General features: G+C 38.2%; 1 protein-coding gene across 1 annotated transcript in view; it reads left to right on the plus strand.

Annotated features, from left to right (window-relative positions):
* NAV3 (neuron navigator 3) overlaps window positions 1-21,959 on the plus strand; it is a 411,830-nt gene that overhangs the window by 117,537 nt on the left and 272,334 nt on the right. The window lies entirely within an intron of this gene.

Consider the following 21,959-nt stretch of genomic DNA (forward strand, 5'->3'; position numbering starts at 1 on the left):
CCTTTTTAAGCATAGCTGGAACATATGCAAGGACCAAATCTGTGGCATTTGTTTTGGACTAATTCCTTAAGTTCTAAACAATACATTTGAGACTATGCTGTTTCAGACAGTTCATTGCTTTGTTTCTCTGAATCTTGCCAGAGATAATGTACATGCCCTTTTTATATTTTATAGTGGCATATCATGATTCTGTTGTCTTGAAATAAATTTCCCATTATTTATTTTTCTGTATATTTTAGTATTAATTTCTAGTGTTTGTCCCATGTCCTAATCAGAAGAAAAGAAATTCCTATAGCTTCTACTTCCCTTCCTGTGTAAATAACATAAATATAGAAGAGAAAAATCTCAATAATCCGGAAGCAGGTGACCCCACATTACTCTTTGTGTTAATAATGGTTCTGAACATATGCCAAATAGGCTTTAGCAATGTTTGACACATATTTAAAAAAAAAAAAAAGAGCGAGAGATTTGGACATGTGTATGCTTTTGGAAAAATACAAACATCCTGGATGAGATAACCAAGGAGGTCATTTTGTATTCTGCTGAAAACCCTTGAAATGAAACACAGCAGTTTTGAACCCTGCTGCTGCCATGTTTATAGAGACAAAACATTCCTCTGGAGAAAATGTGCTGGAGTAGTCCAAAAGCATGTCTCCTGCTTGGGGCTTCTGTGCGCATACTTTAACAAAGCTTTCAGGAACCAAGTTATTCCTTTGCCCAGGTAGCATTTTGAAAACAGTTGTAGGTGGTTACAATGGCTTTGTAGGAATTTACAGTTTAAAGAAGGGGTGAAATTTCTTTTTCCCTCCTTTTTCATGCCTGAATTTTTGCTCTCCTGAGCCTGAATGTGTTACATTCTTTTGCTTATGAAATAAACTAAATCCAAATCAAACAAAGTTTCTTTGCTCTAAGTTCTTTTCTTTTTTTCCTTTTTTTTTTTTTTTGGACTCTATTGCCCAAATTGGGTTGAAATGTTCAGTCCCATTTTATAGCAAAACCACAGTTTTGTAGCTTTTTCCATGCTGAATTACAGATCAGTTTTGCTTTCAAGGATGACAGACGCGGACTCAGTTAGATTGTTGTATCTGTCTTAACTTGGGTTTCTTATGTTCCACCCTAGCAAAAGCTGACTTGCCAAATATTTTTATTGGCTTGTCACCTTTACTGCTATAAAAACATTAAATTGGGTATCTATTAAAACCAGATTTTAAAATGCTTGAAAATCTTAAATATGTATTGCTGTAATATGCATGGGGTCATTTTAGTGAATGTCTGATTTTTCATTAGGTGTTTTTAATTCCCAAAATCAGCTTGTCTAATTTAAGAGTTCCTTAGGCACTATAAATGCTGTCTTCATGAGGGAATGGATAATTATTCTGAAATCTGTGCAAAGTTTTAGCTAAATATTCCCTCTGAAATGTCAGGGGAGGACATGGTAGGAAGAACTGCCCTTGGAGCAAGATGATCAGCAGCGTCACAGGGAAGATGAGTCTGTCAGAAAGTCTCCAGGAGATGCTAGCTCTGAATTTCTGAATGGGAAAAAAATTGTAGGGAGCAACAAAATCCTACCCATTTGAACTGAAATGGAAGTTTTTGAAATAAAAGTAGACAGAAGTGCAAAATTACGAGGCATCTTTATATTTGGTGTGGTATATGGGCCTGGATACTTCCTAAAGTTGTGGTGGATTTATCCCCATTTATAATAGCTTGTCAAAACGTTAGAGACACATACAGTTCATTAAAACTAAGCCTTTGTATAATATAGGTGAATTTTGATTTGCAACACTCTCCTGAAAAGTATTTTGTGACAAGGGATATGATTAAATGGGATATCCTGTTATAATAAGAGGTGCTAGCAGTGTTTTTTCTTCCTTCCTGCCACAGAGCTGTCTCTAGGCCTCCAGTGACTTTTTCTACATGTCTGTTTACAGTAATTGCTATAAAGGGACTGGCCATCTTTGACCTGCAGTAATCTTTTATTGCTTCATACAAGTCTTTAGATTTAATTTTCTTCTTTTAAAATGACTTATACAGTTTTCAGTTGAAACACAATAAGATATCCTTGATAATCATTTCATGACACCAGATGCATGCACTTCTGTTTGTAATGTATTTGGTGTCCAAGATGTTGTATACGGAAAAACAATAAAATGTAGAGTTTAAAAAGCCATTCATTCTTGGGCTTGACTACAAACTACACCTCTAACCCTTCTTTACAGCCGTATTTTCTGATCCTGCTTCTTTCAGAATACTTCCTTTGCATTTACAAATCATTTAAACAGATTCCTGTGTCATGGTAATTCAGCTTTTCCTGCTGTTTCCACATGAAAAAAAATCATGCATATATATCTGAGGTTTTGGACATGTACTGGAACAAAACCAAGAAGCTGTACAAAGCTATCGAAAATTAGTGGTGTCAGATGCAAAATACGGGTTCCTTACTCTTGAAATATTGGTGGACATCCATAGTTGTCTTGTTTACTCTTTAAACTGAAGAACTTTACTTTGAGTGGTTAATTTTTCTGTGTTTTGAAATAATGCAAAAACAACACTACCAACCATTTTATTTTATGAATGTTGAAACTGGGGCTGACTGTTTTAGGATTTAAAGCATCAGCCTTCATGGATTTCACACCTAGTTATGAACTGACACATAGTAGATTAAGGCTATTAAGCTTATATTCATATTTACTTTTTCTTTGAGTGGACCTTCCACTAGTGAACCTAAAAATATAATTTTCTGTAAATTGTATTTTCTAACTCATGCTGGTTTTTGCATTGGTTCAATTCTAATCACTGTTCAAATGCGTGCATTACCCTTGAGCGCCTGAGTATAATTGCATGGGCAAAGTCAAGATTAAATTGATCAAGAATTAAATACAAGGAAAACTAAAACTGAGTAAATGTTAGAGGAAATTTGTAAAGGTGGAAATGAAACTAAGCTACATACACATGCATCTTTTGCTGAAATAGAGATTAAAGAAACACAACTAGCTTCTTGCCTGTAAACCAAATTCATTTAATTTGATATTGCTAGGAACCCAGACACAACAAAAAAACACTAGACCTGACTGCAGAGAAAGTTGGTGTGGATTGACTTTGGTGCACATTAGAACAGGCTGAGAAATCCGTATTATTGAATGATCAGCAGATTGTCCTTTGGGTCTGCCAGCTGCATTGCATCTCTACTTATTGTGCAGATAGACCCAACAAGGCATTGCTCCTTGGTTATCTGTAACTAGAATTACAGTCTCTGTGGTGCCTGAGCACTACGGAGGAGGTAAAGGTAAGAGTCTGGTGCCAAAATCTAATTTTTAGGTAGCATCCTAACCTACCTGTGAATATGTGACGAGCTGTTTCCCAGGATCCTGCTTCCATGCTTGTCTGGAGATGGGAACTGATTAAAGTGCAACTGAGGTAGTGAAAGTGAAGAGAGAGGCAGAAAGCTGACGAGAGCCTGGGACAGTGTGGAGTTTTGTGCGGCATGCTAGTGTGTATGGGAGCTCAGAGTTGCTCCCAAGGGCCCCTTGTTTAGATGTAGCCTTTTTCCACAGATCTGCATTTGGAAATGCCTGCTCCTTTGGAGCAGGTAATGGAAAAGGGTCTTTAACTCCTCTTATTTAAAAAAAGTAAAAAGTTATAAACCAGCTGTTCCACCTGTGCTCAGGTCTGCCAAGAGCTGCAGGGTACAATGAGGGCCAGCCCTGCCTTGTGTGAAACCAATGATGGATCTATTTCAGCTACGAAGGCATGCAAATGGTTGAGAGTGTTAAGCTGCCAGGCTACAGATAATGTAATGCTATTTCTTCAATTAATTTTTAAAGTATTAACCAAGGTTCTGAGCTCTGAAGTATTTTAAAATAATCAGCAATTTACATGCACCGTTATTTAGTAATCATGAAAGTTTACTTTTTTTTATTGAGGAGATCCTACATCACTACATCAAACTGATGCAAATGAATCTCCAAATAGTAGCCTCATCAAATTGATCATCCTGTAGGAGAAATTCAAACAGAATTTTAAGAGCCCTCAAAAACATATACTTGCACAATTCCTGTTAATTAATTGATTTTGCTAAAATTTGCCATTTAAATTACAAGAGTTAAATATATAAATAAATGTTTACAGAACCAGGGACTTTGTTTTTAAAATGTATGCTTTTTAAAAAATGTTTGTATTTGGACCATCTTTTGCTTTGTTATACTATAAACATTTTTGTTTGTTTTCCCTGTATATTTGTAAATTATCTGTTGAAGGAAAGGCTATAGTAACATTGTATGAAAAGGAAAGTGATTAATGGTAATGCATTTTTTTCCAATTCTGGCTTGAAATCCTGTGGAAAAAATGCAGTGTGAGATACGATAAAATCAGTAGCTGAGGATTTAGACTTTTCAAAAATATAATCAGTGACAGAATAAGATTTAACTAAACTTACTGAGGTGTTGCCCACAAGAAAGGTTTTAGGGCAACTTCCCAAGTTGCAAGAGCAACAACCCTAATACTTCCTGCTGCCAAAGGCGAGCCCCGTACACTGACTCCCTTGTCATCCAAACCTGTCCTGAGCCAGAATACATGCTGGTACCAAAACACTGGGTGCTGGGGAAAGCTTTCTAAATGCTTTGAAGGTAAAGTACTAGAACAGGTTGCTTAGCAAAGCTGTATAATCCCCTTCATGGGAGACAGTGAAGAAGTGCTCAGGCAATGATCTGATGTGTGTGGCCCATGTACTTAATCCCCGTCTGTGCCTCGGGGTCAGTCAGATGTTCCTGGAGAGCCCTTCTTAGGCTACATATCTAGGATTTTTGTAACAATAAACAGACTAACATCTAATTGGCACTCGTGTTCCTTATATTTCTAGTGTCAGTGGGACTGAACTAGTACTTCAGTTAAGTGGGAAATTTCCCTAAAGCCCTTAGCCTAGAACCAGTTTGACTTGTAAATCAATAAACATTTCAGTTAAGGCTATACACAGTCCTGTGGTCCTTAAATGCATGGAGTGACAGGAAGTGGATCCATCCCTCTAGCTGAGGAAAGTCATTTCAGTATATCGGCTAGACAAAAAATGCATATATCCTATGAGCAGGTTTTGCCACCAGTCATGTCAAGCCAGCTGAGGTCATATGAATTGCAGTCACAGAGTAACAAATATTCCAGATAGCTCTGTGCTACTTCTGGCCTGATATTCTTGGAGCTCTTGTATCCTGAGGGCCGGGAATAAATCAAAGAGAGGAAATTAAGAGTGAGTTTGCACCTTTGAGCCAAAATATACTGTAAGGACCATCCATAAGCTGCAACAGTCTGAAAGATAAATGTGTGGTAGGAGACTTTGTAGTGTCATCCTATATGCCTGCATAGGCAATGATTTTTAAGGATTGGGATGTGGGCAGAAAGAATTAAATGGCTAAAGCACAAGCACAAGTGGAAAAACAGTCATTTGATTGACTATTAATTTTTTTAAAGTTTTTCCTGCTAAATACATACAAGCCCTTCCCAAGATAAAACAAAATTTCTGGTTTTTATATATAAATACATTTTGAAGTGCTTTAATGAAGTTTTTCTATAACCTGGTGACCTTCAGCCACATAAATTATAAAATATGTTGATGTCATTCTGCTGTAATACTCAGCTGAAGTACCCTAAAGAAATTGTAGTTCCGAGAGATTGTTTAAATACAAATAGCTATTGTTGTCAAGTTTGCCCAAGTACAGATATGCCTTTTGCTACCTTATTCTATCTTGAAATTCTGAAGAAGTGCTTTGGTTGGGCATACTTTGTTACTATGTGGCTAGCAGAAGGTGGTCAAAGGCATGAAGTGTTGGAATGGAAGCAGTTGAGGAACAATTTTCCATATGAATGAAGATGAGAACAGATTACCTTATATTCAGTTCATGTGTGGGTGTCTTTTGTTGCACATAAAATTGTTATTCATCAATGAAAGATGGGAGTTTGTTGCAAGGCTATGACTTTAAGCTGCTGTGGGACCAATTATTTACTTGCCAAAAACTATGTTCAAATTTGTGGGTATGTACAAAAATTGTTGAGACTTGATATTGATTTTACACTCACTGAGGCTAATTTTCCTCCACAGGAATTTCACAATAACACAATTCTGTTATGCCACTATTGTTATTTCTAATGGTATTCACCACTTGAATGGTCTCATATGTATGGTGAAGTCTAGAATAAGTCCTTTTATCACTATTTGAGCTTAGTATTGTGCTTAAGTGAAACAGGTCTCATTGTGCTGCCTGACACAGAACTGTAGTTCTCAGGTTATCGCAGAGGTTACAGCAAAGCCAGGGTTGTGTTCAGTGCTGGCCTTTAATGTCTGTATCATGTATGATTCTTAGTTTCATAATGAGGGTACATGGAAGTGTGCAGCAGTATTGTAGGCTAAGAATTGTCCAGAAAGTTTAGGAGCCATCAGTTTAGAGATATATCATATGAGCTATTGATCTAAAGAACTTGCAGTCTAAGTGTATGCAAAGGATCCCGTCTGTGGCAAGTGGGACCAATTGCTCCTGTCTCTGCTGGCTTTGGATGGAACATGGTCACTGTCCATTCATCTGGGACTGGTGCACAGTCCCAGTCTCAGAACACATCTTTCATGGCTAGTGATGTAGGATGCTCTGGCCTATGGCACCAAAAGTTGGGTTGTGTTGGGTAATGTTACAAGAAGCTCATGTTATTGAACTTGACATTGACTTTAGATTGACTCAGAATATACTGTCAGTCATTTGATGCCAATGCAAGCAAATGAAAAAGAAGGGAAAAAAGATATAGTTTTACCTTTTAGAAATGCTCAGTCCCAGGAGTACAAAACATTTGGTTTTGATATGGATAATCAAAACAAATAAACAAAAATATTATGAAGTTCTCCGAACCAGCATGGGGACATTTTTAGACAGAATGCAGGGCTTGGGCTGGTTGTCCTGGTTCTGGCTGGTCCAAGTTTCATTCTGTCTTCCACAAGACATGATCTGAACCCATATCTTCCATTCTTCACAAAAAGTAACGAGCTATGCTGGAGTCAGATTAGGCAATTTATTCTACCCTTAAAAAAAAAAAAAGGCCTTGGGAAAAAACCTTAATTTTGTTTAAAAATAGACCAATTCAATTCATAAGCATGGTTAGCACTGCCCAGGGGCAGAGGGCTGTGACATGGACGTGGTAATGATGTTGGGGGCAGGAGAATAGTTTAATTCAGTGTTTCTGCCATGTTCTTTGTAACTTGAAACTGTAATCTTGAGTGTCTGAAATCTGATCTCATCTAAAGGAGACTCACAGTATGGTCAGTGGAAGGAAATATGAATCTTAGGAGATTGATTAGTCTCATCCTTGAACCAGACTATAGTTTCTGTCTGCTGAACGTAATTACAGCTGGGGCTGGCTTGCTCAGACTTAGATCTATATAGGTGCATAAGATTAACCCCTGCTGTGTGTGTGTCCTAGACTAGGCAAAATCCTTTCTACTCCTTTAATCGTCTTACTCCCAGGAGCAATTCCTTCCTCTCAGTACAGACCAGGTCTTAACTAGGACTTCTGCTGGTCTTCTCAAATGTTCCCTTAACACATTCAGTTGTCTCCCCAGCCCTACTGTCTCCCTGCCTAATATTAAATAATTATTCCATGGGCTAACATTGGTCAAACAGTTGAAGTAGGCTTCAAATTGCAGCCTCAATGGTTTTTCAATGATATTCTTCCAATAAGATGTCAAACATCTTTTGCAGGAAGGACAGCTGTCTGGGAAGTAATTTGATAGGTTTGTTTTGGGTGAGTTTAGACATGTGTTCTAACATAATACAAAATGTAGCTCATAATCTGATAGAGACATGTTCCTCTCTGTAACGGATACAACAGACAGATGGGGGAGCACAAGTTTCAAGAGAGACAGTTCATTTGCAAAACATGCGTGTTGCACAACAGCTGCTTGCCAACATCAACTACATCAACTATTCTTCTTTTGCCCTACAGCTGTGCAAATCTATTTTAAAATTTTTAAATTGTTTTAGAGAGAGAAAAATATTTTGTTTGATCTAGTATGTTTTAAATGTGTTGGTTTTTTTTTTTTTTTTACATCCTGAAGTAAAACATCTGGAATGTTTTGAAATGAAACACTTTCAAAATTAAGAGTTAAATATTAGGAAGAAATGTAGTTAAGACATAAGTTTTTCAGTACTTTTCTGACTGTAATTAAGCACTGAAATCGGTCACTGCCTGACTTCAAATGTAATTTAATCAGGTCAGTTTAAAAGAAGAATTTTGAAAGAGAACAAATTAGTTTATAGATAAGAATGAGGAGTAAAAAATATTTTTAAAAGTAAAGAAGGAATAATTTGCTCTTAATAGTTTTCAGGGTGAAATATGTATCTTCCAAGTATATTTTATCTAGTTTTTATTGAAACATTTCCTTTGTTACCATCGTTCTTCTCATATTTTCACATATTGTCTTTGTGAAGTCCCACTCCGAATTTAAAACTATGATGTTTGTATGGCTTCAAAGTTGGAGGAAGACCTAAATTAATTTCCCAATGAAATCACCATTGCCTGAAATATAACAGGCCATGCTTTTACAGTTATTTATTAAGTGCTCGATATGTATTGTATTGCACAGTGGATAACAACCAAACATATACTCTGTTGTTATACTTGTATGTGGAAAGTTTATTCCTTCTATGACAATTTTTCTGCCTTTCTTGGAGAACCAACTAACATATATACATCATAGTAGTACTTCTTAATTGTTTCAGAACCTTCTTGGAAATGTGGGATGATTTAATATTTCATGTGGTTTCCTTTCCTGCTTTTGTGCTTCAAAGGGTGGTGAACAAATTAGCAAAAACCTCAGGGCCAGCTACTGTCCTATATCTGCACAACTCCCACCAGCTTCAACTTGCAAGCTCTGCTTAATGGCTTGAAATGGATATTTCTTTATAGCCTGAATCTGATGATTGAGCTCCTCTGATGGCAATGAGAACTGAATATGTGGTAGAGCTGCAGGATCAAACCCTTAGGAAGTACATTACGCTAGTGTACAGCGGAAGGCTACTTGTATGCCTTAGCTTATTTCACTATAATTGAACTTGTGCATTTTAATCTACCTCATCATCTTTGACTTAATGTGAGAAAGAAAATTAAAAATAGCTCATTAACTACAGTAATTATGCAAGCATCTAACAGCCTCCATAGACACACTGACTGTTTCAAAATACATTGCAGAACAAGCAGAAGAAATATATGGTGACTTTCAGTTCTCCTCTGTAAGAGCTGCTTGCTAATAAAATTTTGGATTTAGTATAGAATCTTTACAGTAAAGAACCAATGGCAAATAAGGAAGTTTTTAAAATGGGAAAGAAAACCAAGTATTAATTTCAATTTGGGGGCATGATAGTTATAGGGTACATTTTCAAATATATATAATTAAGGGCTTTAGAAGGGTTAGAAGGCAGCTTAAGTCATAGGATTTTTAACTGAAATGTAGTCATGGGCTACGCGTAGTAATCTGGATTTTTTCCTACACTGATCAGCTGAAGGACAGTAGAATGGGTAATGATGAAAATGTCATAGAATCCAAGTCATGACTCATAAATGCCTTTTACTGTAAGCATAAGAATACAGTAGGACTGTCTGCTTGTTCAATACATAGCTATATGAATAAAATGATCATGAAACTAATGAATGGCCTGGCTCTCATAACACTTTAGACATAGATGGATGGATGGACGGATGGATAGACAGATAATCTACCATCTTGCTTTTCCTACAAATAGATACTTTTTCTGAGTATCTACTCTGGTCCATCTGCCTTCTACTGGCTGAAAGACCATAATTGCTCACGATCATTTTCTTTGCGCTGTGGTGGCTTACCACTCTCCTCTTATTTCATAGATCAGATCTCTTCTGACAGACTGGCATGTTAGGTTATGGTGAAGAATCAACAAAATCCAGCGACACCTCTCACCCTCACTGTTCCTTAGGGGAGGATAGGCTCATTTTTGTTCTCTGTACAGTTCTTTGTGTCCTGGTCTGTGGCTTATGACTCTTATCTACTACAGAAACACAGAGAAAAGGAGTATTCGGGTTTGTTGCTGCTTTCCATTGCCATTATAGCACAGATTATCTATAGAAAATCAATAGCTATAAGAAGGTTTCTAAAAGACTTCAGAAAGACTCTAGGACTCCTGCCTTTAGGGTTAAAACTCCAGGGCATGGGAGCTGGAAGTTGGAAGACATTTGGGAATAGAAGTTTTGCTAATATTGTGAGTGTCATGGCAAAAACCCAATGGCTTCTCTCAGTGACATTCAGGAAAGGAGAAAACCAACATGCTTATATCAATTCAAAGTAATTTAAAAAGCATCTGAGGCTTTCAGTGTTTAAATCCTTTCCTGATTTTTCAGGCTGGCACTTTCAATTTAATGTTCACAGATTTGGTTCTAGGCAACAAGTTGCAGCCTTTACATAACCCACTGCCATTCAAATTATATTTTTTCCATTCACAGATGAGTTTTGACTTCAACTTGGCTGCTAGCAGAATAAGAGAACTTGAATAAATAAATTTTCAAAACCAACCCTGATAATTTTTTTAATCAGTTCAGGAGAGCTTCTGCTTAAGCCAAATTTGTTTCAAAGAGCTCATAGAAGTGATGCTGAATAGTTTGGCCTGCCAATTTAGGTAAATCACATAATGGTCCTAAAGTTTCTACCATCCCCACTAATTTCCGCATTTTCTTTGAACTGATTTACATAAATGCATAATATAAACCCAGCCTCAGAGTCCTTGACTGAAAACTATTGAGCACATGTGGCCATTGAAGTCTATGGAAAGATTTCTGTCTGTGGAAAGATTTTTGTGGAAACTGGGTTTGGTTCTTGGGTTCCCTGAGACCACTGCAATTACGAACGGATTTTTCACCTCCCTTTCATTGAAATCAGTGAGAACTAATTGCTCAGACACCTTTAAAAGTCTAGCCTTTCAACACCCTAACTTGAAGCTGTGTTAAGAAATACTTCTGTAAGATTTTGCTTTCATTTGTGCTATATAAATCCAGATATAATTAGTGAGGACTTGAGGTGGCCTAAGCTGAAGTCTGAAATGATAGGGGATATTCACACCGAGATAAGGGTATGATCCAAAAGGCATGGTGCTAAGGTTTGACTTACTTTAACTCTCTTTCCTGTTGGGAAAGTCTCCTTTTGAATTTTTTTTTTTTTTTTTTTAATGGAAACCAACTGTCTTTCATCAAAAGGGGGGAAAGTGTGTGACTCTTGAAACCCCAGACCAAAGAAAAGCAGTTCTCTAGTTCTAGTTGGACAATGTCAAAATTTCTGATCACCAGGTACTTTGGTGTTAAGTGGACAAACAGGGTGGATTGAAACCACTAGCATGCACAGGCGTATCTCTGCGACACGGCTGGCTTCTGTGGACAGCAAACAAAAGGTGGCTTTATCAGCAAAACTGTTTCAGATAAAAACATATTGGGATAAATTTTTAAGCAGAAGGAATCCTTAGTAAGAAGGATTCATATTTTGTTAAATCTAACAAATTGTTGGCATATGATATAAACAATAAATTTTTCCCTGCTGCAGGAAAAATCACTGGAATTAATTAAACTTATACCAGGGATAAAGTTTATCCAAAGCATAGAAAGTACACTTTTTTGAAATTATTTTTATTTTTAATGAGTTGAATGGTTACCAAATATTTGTGTAACAGTTTTAAAAATATAGATTTAGAAAACTTTTTGAGGTGCCTGGTAATCAAACTCACAACAGTCTAGAAATTAATAAAATAATAATAATAAAAAATTCGGCAGACTTGAAAAAGAGCTGGACAGTCATGCCTGATGCCTGTGTCACTGCTGAAAAGTGCTTCTTCTGTATTGTTCTTAAAGATTTTCTCTGGAAAAAAAAGCTTCTCTTGATATTGACATTCTCAGTAATTACATTTTCCCTTGATTTGAAAGTAAAATATTTCCAAATATTATTTGTGTTGAATATTCCAAATATTTATGATGTCAATTTGCAGGATGGGCAGAAGGAAAAAAAAAGGCTTAGGGTAAAGAACTGGAATGTTCACAAGTGTGTTGGAGGATAGAAATCTTAAACAGTGTAATATTTATGAGCAACCAAGAGGCTACATTCTGCTCTCAATTACTCTGGCATAAATCTAGAATTACTCATTGGAAGTTCAAAGTTTCTGCTGCAGATTTACACCCATATAATGAGGAACAGAGTTCAGTTCTGTAAGGGTGGGAAAATCAATTTGGCCAGAATATGAATAGCCTGGAACTCAAACTCTAATCACAGAAAGAAACCTTTCCCAGGTCAAACTGCAGACTGAATATTGTGTATCTCTCACTCTTTCTTCTTCTTTAGCTAATATATTGTAGCAAGCATATGGTCCTATTTTTTGCAGTAGCTTCCCATGGCATTAGACATTGGACTGCTTGAATTTTATCATGGAAGGCTGTGCTGGTTTTGACTGGGGTAAAGTTAATTTTCTTCAGAGTAGCTAGTATGGGGCTATGTTTTGGATTTGTGCTGCAAAGAGTATTGATAACACAGGGATGTTTTCATTAGTGCTGAGCAGTGCTTACACAGTTTCAAGGCCTTTTCTGCTTCTCACCCCACCCCACCAGCGAGCAGGCTGGGGGTGCACAAGAAGCTGGGAGGGGACACAGCTGGGACAGCTGACCCCAACTGACCAAAGGGATATTCCACACCATATGATGTCATGGTCAGTATATAAAGCTGGGGGGAGAAGGAAGAGGGAGACATTTGGAGTGATGGCATTTGTCTTCTCAAGTAACTGTCATGTGTGATGGAGCCCTGCTTTCCTGGAGATGGCTGAGCACCTGCCTGCCCATGGGAAGTAGGGAACGAATTCCTTGTTTTGCTTTGCTTGCATGTGCGACTTTCGCTTTACTTATTAAACTGTCTTTATCTCAACACATGAGTTTTCTCACTTCTACCCTTCCAATTCTGTCCCCCATCCCACCAGTGGGGAGTGAGTGAGTGGTTGTGTGGTGCTTAGTTGCTGGCTGGGGTTAAACCACGACAAAGGCAGAATGAAAGTGCTCAGATATGGTAGAGTCAAGAAGCTCTACAGAAGACCAAAAGGAAGCAGGGCGATATAAGCAAAAGTTGCTAGATTATAGTTTGAGGGAATAGTGTAGAGACTTGCAAAGGGCAGTGACAGGGCTCAGGGAACCCCAGGAGAACAGTAATAGGGAAAAGAGAGTCAGAATCAAAATCCTGTATTGTGGGAATCTGGGAAAGGGAGAGGTCTTTCTTAAATTAAAGTAGGTTTCAGAAAAGACCAGAATCTTTTGACAGGTTGTCAGAGTGGACTTTTGAATACTCTGCTAGTTACAGATCCCAGTACTGCTCAGGTGGTTTGTACTGAAGAAATTGTAATGCTGTGCTATGATGGTATCTGAAAAGAAAATAAAAATGCTGCCGGCACATCTTGTTCTTATTCTGGAGAAGATTCTCTCACTGGGTGCAGGGAAGGGAATGGAATGAAAAATAACGCTTTCAAAGAGAGTAAAAGAAAACAATAAAGGACTAAAAAGGAATAATGTATGGCATCTAATTATACCTTTTCTAAATGTAGAAAGCGAGACTGTACTAGTATGTCTCAGACTTGGCTGACAGAAGTAGCTGGAATTATGCAGTTTTGTAGCAACCGAAGACCTTTCTGGGTCTGTCAACAAAGATATTGAACTGTTGGCTGTGATGCTACATGAATTTGTAATGAAGACCTTTTCTGTAAATAATGATCTCTGACTTTGTCACCAGTGCAGGTGTGCATGCCACTGCTGACATCTTCACTAGTGGCTGTTAACTTAGTATTTGCTGATTTTTAACTAACAGTATCTATTTAGCTGGATGCTCCAGCTAAGTAACCAGTTAAGTCTCCCTTCTGTTTTTGATAAAACTGTGCTTTCTTCGTAGCTCATCCTAGGGTTATTGTAGGTGGAACAAAATTATTTTGGCTTTCTATTTTATTTTTTAATTTGTGAATGCTGATGTTGCTTTTATGGCTGCCATATGCTTGTTACATATGTCAGTTCTAAAATCCCACTGATGGATGAAAGCTGGGAGAGGAGTTTTATCATTTGTCTCCCATCTAGCACTTTTCTTGCACTTGAAGGTAAGTCCAATATAATAAATAATCATAGCCTTTTTTTTTTTTTTTAACATGCCACATCTGTAAGGTAATATTTCTCCCCAGTATGCTGAGGAGCAGGAAGGAAGCATCTAACATCTGCAGGATTTGAAGTTATTTCTGACAGCTGTGTGCTATTGAGTGTTTCTTTTTTTGTGAAAGATAAAACAACCCAGGTGAATTGCTCAAAGGGCATTAATGACTGTCAGACATGTTAAACATGTGTACTCATATATACATAAAGATACATATGAAAGATAAAATCATGCATCTATAGAAAGAGAGGTGGTGAGAAAATATCGTTTGCTGACCTGAAAAGCTGCTATTGTAATGTACTATTATTATATTTCTGTTAAGATGGCACAGGGTATATGGTGTAGTATAGATGGGGAGGTGTCTGGTAATAAGAAACAGCAGTTCATCCTTGACACCCATTGATCAAAAAACTGGAAGGTTTGGCCTAGTGACATACTAAATCCATTTCAGCAGTTGGCCTGGAGCACGCTCTGATCACAGCAGAACGGAGCAAGGCGCAAGCGTTCAAGGCTAACTGTAGGAAATGTTCACATATGGCCAACAGGGGATAGAGGCAGATGGTTGAGATTTTTAGCATGTGCATTAAGCGAATTTTTATTTGAAAGAGAAGAGCAACCACTTACAGCTAAATCATACGTGGTCAAGGTTTTGTATTCATTGACACACAAGGCCTGCCTGCTTAATATTTTGCAGGTAGAGATGAGTGACCATCTCTGTCAGAGCTCCAAGCTAGCCAAGCACCAGCCAAGGGCAGGAAGCCACAGTGAGCGTGGTGATAAGCCCTGGTGAAGAAATGCTGCTAAAAATGTAGGCTCTGTACAGTGTTATTTTAAGTCCTCAATCAGGGCAGGCAAATAGTACAAAGACATGGGCAGAAAGAGCATGTCTGCTTATCAAAACAAAACAAAAAACCTAGTGAGACTTCAAGGAACTTGACAACATCTGTTCTTTACCTAGGATCTTGAGATCTAAAATGTCAGTGCGAGTCAGAGCAAGGATCCATCACTCAGTATCCTGAGGCATTGGCATTAGAAGATGTGCAAGGGAGGTGAGGTGTATGGAAATAACAGAACCATAGAATGTCCTGAGTTGGAAGGGACCCACAACGATCATCGAGTCCAGCTCCTGTCCCTGTATACGACAACCCCAAAAATCACACCATGTGTCAGAGGGCATTGTCCAAATGCTTCTTGAATAGCTTCAGGCTTGGCACCATGACTGCCTCCCTGGGGAGCCTGTTCCAGTTCTCCGCCACCCCCTGGGTGAAGAACCTTTTCCTAAAATGGGGCATATAGAATCACAGAATCATTTATGTTGTAAAAGACCCTTAAGATTGAGTCCAGCTCTAAACCTAATATTGCCATGGGGCATAATGCTTTCAACAGTACTCCTGTCCGTCATCAAAGTAAAGTAAATTACAGATTTTTTCAATGGGAATTGTGGCAGGGAAGGTAATGTAGTGGTGATCTTGTAAGTATTCTCCAAGAACTACAATGTTTGTCCACACTTTATGTTGAGATGTTAAGTTTGCCATAGGAAATCTTGCCTTTAAAATGTCTGTCAGTATCTCCTGAATTAGTGCAAATCACAGGGAATGTAAGATAAATATGAAATATTTATTTGATTAAAGAAAATTAAAATACTGTGAGTATTGTAGGAAGGCTTACTGATAATAAAATTCATTATGATTACTATTTCCAAAGAAAAACAGGAAACCAAAAACATGGTTTGGATCATTCACCCATACTGATAATCAGCGAGGAATAACAGGCAATATTACGCAATAGTTGTGACTTACATCAAGGTACGGGGAAGCAGATGGGTAGAGGTGGTATAGCTAGCACAGCAGGTATTATAAATTGTGGGTGATGCAAGCCAGCAATGGATGACTACAGTCTCAAAGCAAGAAGGAAGCAGACAGTAGACTGTGAGTCAGAAGTGCTCCTCCAGCTGCAGTGCAGCTCACACTTGTTTAAGGTCAAATATCAAAGCTAGTCCCTGAAAATCTATCCATCTTTCTTTTCATGAAGTATTCTTTTAAGTATTAACATAGTCTTCTGGTTTTTTTGAAGCACCTATTGCTAACCTTTCACTCCTAACCATTTTCATGATTATTAAAAAAATTGTTCTTTTCTTCACTGCTGTCTATATGCACTTTTGGCAGAGCAAGTTTTCTTCATATCTCCCAAACTCTCTGTGCAGTAATTTCCATTGACTGCAGGGGTATCTGCTGGTGATAGCAAAGCTGATTGACTTCAAAGTCTCTTACTGTTGTTGCCGCTCTTGGCCAAGAGTCTGCTCATGACTGTAACAGATGTTTCTAAGCCTTTTTTTTTTTTAAGGTTGCTTTTTTATTTTTTTTAGTAGACCAATGGGAACCTTATGGAGCAGTTTTTCACTACAGTGCTGAAGTGAATGCCAGCATAGCTATGATTTTGAAACCCTCTATGAGATCCACAGTGCTCGTAAGAGGAGTTTCCCTTTGTAGCAGATGAAAGCACAGGTTTGCCAGTCTGCCAGCTACCTGATGGCAGATAATCAGCAGATTCCTCTTTAGTCTCAGTTTCTTTGTCTTAATGGGTTATTTTTTACAGTTCATTAGAAAATTTCATAGTAAGTTTATTCTCTGAAGAAATTTTGGATGAAAGTCCTGAACAGTTCACACTTAGTATCAAGAGTAAGAATAGCTTTGATTAACACAGAAATATTGCCAACTTCCTTCTCATGTAATTAGGACTTATGTCTCCTCAGCATCATAAAATATTCCATTAGGATTTTAGGGTGTATGTGCATTGGGAGAACTTTTTTCTAGGGAGATCTGTGTTGAGAGCAGTAGTCATTGGAGAGAATTATGAGGACCATTTTTTGGGGGGAGCAAAAGGTAATTTAAACCTTGGTCAAAATTTCAAATGGAGCAAAACTGCTTCCATTAATAACATTAATAAAAACGGGCCAGGAATTCTGTTCCTTACCACTTCCACTGAAAATAATGTTATCACTTAAGAATTTAATCATGCATTCTAGAAATGTCTGGTTTTGTTGTGTCTACCTTAGACATTTCTCCAGTAACTCTAGAGAGAGCTGGAATGCTCTTAAATGCCCTGAGAAGTGAGGGAAATGCTCCTTTGGCAATGCAGCACTGAAGTAATGTATTCTAAGACAGAAAGATATAGGGCAAGCAGGAGTTGAAATCAGTAACTCACCATGGCCCACCAAAGGTGATCCAAAGCCAGAAATCCTTTCAGAGACAGCCAGATGGAGAAAAGAGCAGAAATTCAAGAGGGAGAAGGTACCTGCCGGTGGCTAGAAGGATGCTGGAGAAGCTGGTGTGCTTGCTGTGGCACATGGCACCCTGGAAAGTGTTTGTAAAGGAGAAACTGAGGACAAAGTTAAAAAGGAAAGAAAAGCTGGCACTTCGATTCTTAGGATGAGTATAATCTTTCAGATCAGTTTATGCAGACTGAAATTACTGGGGGTTTTTTCCTTGTTAGCTGCAGTTAACAGCAGCTTTGAGAGTCTTCAGCATTTGTTGTTTGGTTCATTTGGTTAGAAAGGAACAAACGGATTATCCAATTTTTTTTTTCTTTTCCTCTTCCACCTCCCAAAGAAGAAATCTAATGCTTTCATTAAGCTTTACCATCTGGCTGTATGGTCTAGTCAGTAGGTCAGTATGTAAATACTTACATAGTGTGTTCAGTTTCTATTAGTCCTTTCTTATCCTTACACAATTTTTGTTTACATTTCCCAATCCTACAGTATTTAAGCTTGGTTCCTTTGAGGTAAATACTTCATGATTAAATACAGTGTGTAACAAAGAGAAGTAATTATAATTTTAACTGACACAGATGTATAAACCAAAAAAATCCCTACTTGAGAAAGAGGGTACTGAGGCTCCATATAGGCTTGGTAATGTCATTTAGCCTGATGGTTCCACCTGAATATATTTTAATACATCTTACATACGTCACAAGGAGGTATGGTACTAAATTATGCATAAAGGTTTGAAATCCTATAATAGAAGATGTTGCAAATGTACAGCATAAATAAAAAAAATTATAAAAGATCTGGTCACTTCTATCTGTTAATGCATTCAAAACTAAAAACTCCTGGCTGAGCTTTGAAGGGCCAAATTGTTCAGGCGATAAAACGATATCCTTATATAAAAGTTGTCCTCTTTGAAAAACTTCCCCAAACATTCAGCCAAAGCAGAAGGATTTCCTTCAGGAAGCCGGATGCACCTTTTTATGTGACTGTAACTGGGCTTTGGTTTATATATCTTTGGGAATTCCAAACTGTTAAGAAAAACAATAGCTGCTTACTCAGTAGTATTGCATGCTTGCAGATAGGTTTAAATACTTGTTACGTGTCTTACCTAGAGACTAATGGATCCACCTGACTTTGTAATAACAAAAATGGTGTCGGTAGAATTACACTGTGAACATGAGTCAGAGCTGAACAATTTCTCTCATCGTTATCTGACACATTGAACATATTTTGTTACATCAAACAGGCACCCGGCATGCTTCTTATTTGTATTATAAAAGTTTAATCCTGGCTTACCTGGATTTATTAAATAAATCATAAAAGCCATTTCAGGTACCTACATTATTTTAATAATGTTGGTTGCTTTTTCAAGAATTCTCTGTCCCCAGCTGGGGAAAGCTTTCTGCTCAACCTGAGATGGGTATGCACAAAATTGTGTGATTGTATCGGCACATTCAAGCTCGTTCAGAAGTTGGCCTGGCTCATGTAAGCTATAGACACAGCTGCTACACCAGTGGGATGAAGTAGGGAAACAGCTCAGAACAGACCTCTGCAGTCTCTGGACCCCTGACATTTCCTGTTTGACCCTGGACACATGCAACAGCTTCCTTGTCGAAGATCATAGACCAGAAGGAGCAAACAAATCTCTTGGCTCCACTTTTGAGGCAGGTGTCCCCTCTCTTGATATTTCCTGTGGTCTGGGAGATATTGCCAGCTGTCTGTTCAGTTCATGCAAGCAGTTTGTCTGAGGGCTGGGGGTACAGAAGGGGAGCAGCCTTCATGGGACTTGTTCTGGTATCAGATGCGGTGAAGGAAAGGAAATTTATGCTAGAGTGTTGTGCTGTGAATGGTTATTCCTCTTAAGTCTCGAGAACAAAAAGTCACCTTAATATTACAACTGACAGATACCTTCTTTTATGACGTGGCTTGGATTTCAGGTGTGTTTACTCTTGTTATATGAAATAAATATTACAACTTTTTCTGGGATGTGGGGATTATTATACTGAATGCATACATACTGTCTTACTTTGAAGTACAGATCATTCACCTAACTCCTAATTTCTGTAAAAACATTGATTGCTTGATGCTTTCAGAGTCATGCTTTATAGCCAGATTGTCATAATTTTTAATCACTGTTAGCTAAAGAAGTGGTCCTGTCTTCAACATTTTGCTGGAACTGCCACTACTGTTGACAAGACTACTAAGAATTGTGTTTTGACCTTTGCTCTGTTTTCCCGTTTTTTGGTCTCTCTTTCCACTTTTATCTCCTTATCTAACATCCCACTTGAAATGTTGCCCTTTGTTTTTTTCCACAGCTTGGTTGTCTTCTAGCTTCCTCATAACTTTCTAACCTTTCCTGCACAACTTCACCATTTCCCTTGTGTGAGGGCTTTAGTCATGATCTGTGTTCATCCTCCTGCATCCTGAATTCAGATGATGTCCCCTACCTGCCTGGCTTGGGGATGTCTAAGCTGAGAAATGTCTAAGCGGGAAAATTAGAAACCTACAGGCCCTCTCTCTGTACAATGTTTAGCCTGACCTGCTTCTTTGCAATCCCTTTCTAGGTATGTTTCTATCAGCTTCATGTGCCCAAGTGACGATGGGTGTCCCTCGTTTCTGTCAGCCATATCTTTTTACTCACTACTTTCTTTATCCTGCCAACAGTACTTTTGTCCCTCGTGCCAGATGGTCTGGTGTCATCTTTGATTTCATGTAACCCCATGTTATAGCCACTGCTTGCAACTTCTCCACCCCTGGTTTCTCACATGTATGCCTTCTTTCTGTATGGACACTATTCACACATATCTAAATCATCCTCATTCCTTCTTTGGATTCTCCCTGGCAGCCCTGCGTGATGGTCACTTAGCTTCCCACCCCAGAGATACCGAGGACAATCCCACCAAACTCACATTGTCAGCACGATACCTAACAAGGTACCCTTCTTTGCAGCTTCCAGCTTTACCCTTTCCCCACAGGTATGCCCCGTTCCTCCCTTTACAGAATCCTTGGGGGCCCAGACACCTTCTGCCTGAGGTGCCATCCCCTGCCTGTCCAGCTCCACCCCCATCACCTGCATCCAGTGCCAGTTCATGCATGTTGTCCACAGATGCTTTATCCTGTGCTTTCCTGTTTGCATGGAAAACACTACTGAGGCTTAGCTGTTACATATTATTTTCCCCTGACATCCTTCGTAAGACCCACATTATCATGAGGTACACAAAAGCTTTTCAAGTGAAAAATGTAGCTAAGTGATTTCTAAGGATAGCAGATGTTTGTTTATTTATCTTTTGCTTAGAATTAGAATGACAGAGAACAAAAAAAAGGAAGACCAGGCTTGTAACCAGGCTTGTAACCACATTCTTACCTGTAGAATAGTATTGTTGTTTTCCTCCATTACCTCTCCCTGTTCCTGCAAATAATCATGTAGATTCTTCTTTGTATCTTCAGTAGATGAGAAGGACTTCTGGGTTTTATCATTGTAAAGATTCTAGCTAAATGGGTTTCTGAAGTTGATGGCCCTGACCTGGTACTAGCTTAAAAGTCATAATATAATTAATAACTATTTTGAAAGAGTAATAATTATTTTGAGAGAGTAACACCAGCTTCACATCATTGTTTCCAAACCCTGTTGGTTATGTTTCACAGATGACTCTCTCCTAGTAAGCTTGCTTACTTATTACTTTTAGGGTTTCTGTGCTGGGAAAATGGGTTGCAAAAGAGACTGTGGGTATCATGACCTCATCATTCGTACTCAAAAGGATAACAGCAAGATTACCATAATGCATTACTTCGTAAAATTATAACCCTGAGAAGTAATAAGATTCAATTACATTTTTCTGGCAAAGTTCTTTTTAAGAATGTATCTGTCTCATGACTCTAGTTTATTCTTTGTCTTGATCATTGGTTAACAGTCCTCATGAGGATTTTTCATCTCCTCAAACCTTGCAAGAGATAAATCCCTCTTTTCCTGTGGTCCGCTTCAGCCTTTGCATATGTGCACTTTCTAAAGCGTTAACTGTTAACAGTTGTGCCTGAGAAACCTAAATTCCTTACACAGCCACAGTGCTTTATGATGCTGGAGAACAAATGCAGACCGCACAAGGAGTTTTCTTCCCCTTTGCTCTGCACAAGACCTGAAATGTCACACTGAACAAGAATATTCCACTTGTTGGAGCTGAGTGGTGGATCCTGTGGGCTGAACTTGTCTGAAATGCAGAGCAGTTACCTCTGTGCAGTCTTGTATAAAGGCCATTGCAGCTACCGTTTATGGTGGCAAAACCAAAGAGAAGATAAGCAGGGTATGCTGAAATGGGTGTGCTGATCCTCCATACACACACTGTAAAACTCAGGAGATTCCTAAACCATGTCAGATTCACTCCTACAAGCTACAAAAAAGAATGGGATAGTTTATAAGTCAATATTGAGAGTTGAATTTTTAACTACTGTGTCAGTGAGATCTTTGTAAACAAAAGATAGAGGATAATAGGT

This window comes from Phalacrocorax carbo, chromosome 1 (assembly GCF_963921805.1).
Source record: "Phalacrocorax carbo chromosome 1, bPhaCar2.1, whole genome shotgun sequence".
Classification (NCBI taxonomy): Eukaryota; Metazoa; Chordata; class Aves; order Suliformes; family Phalacrocoracidae; genus Phalacrocorax; species Phalacrocorax carbo.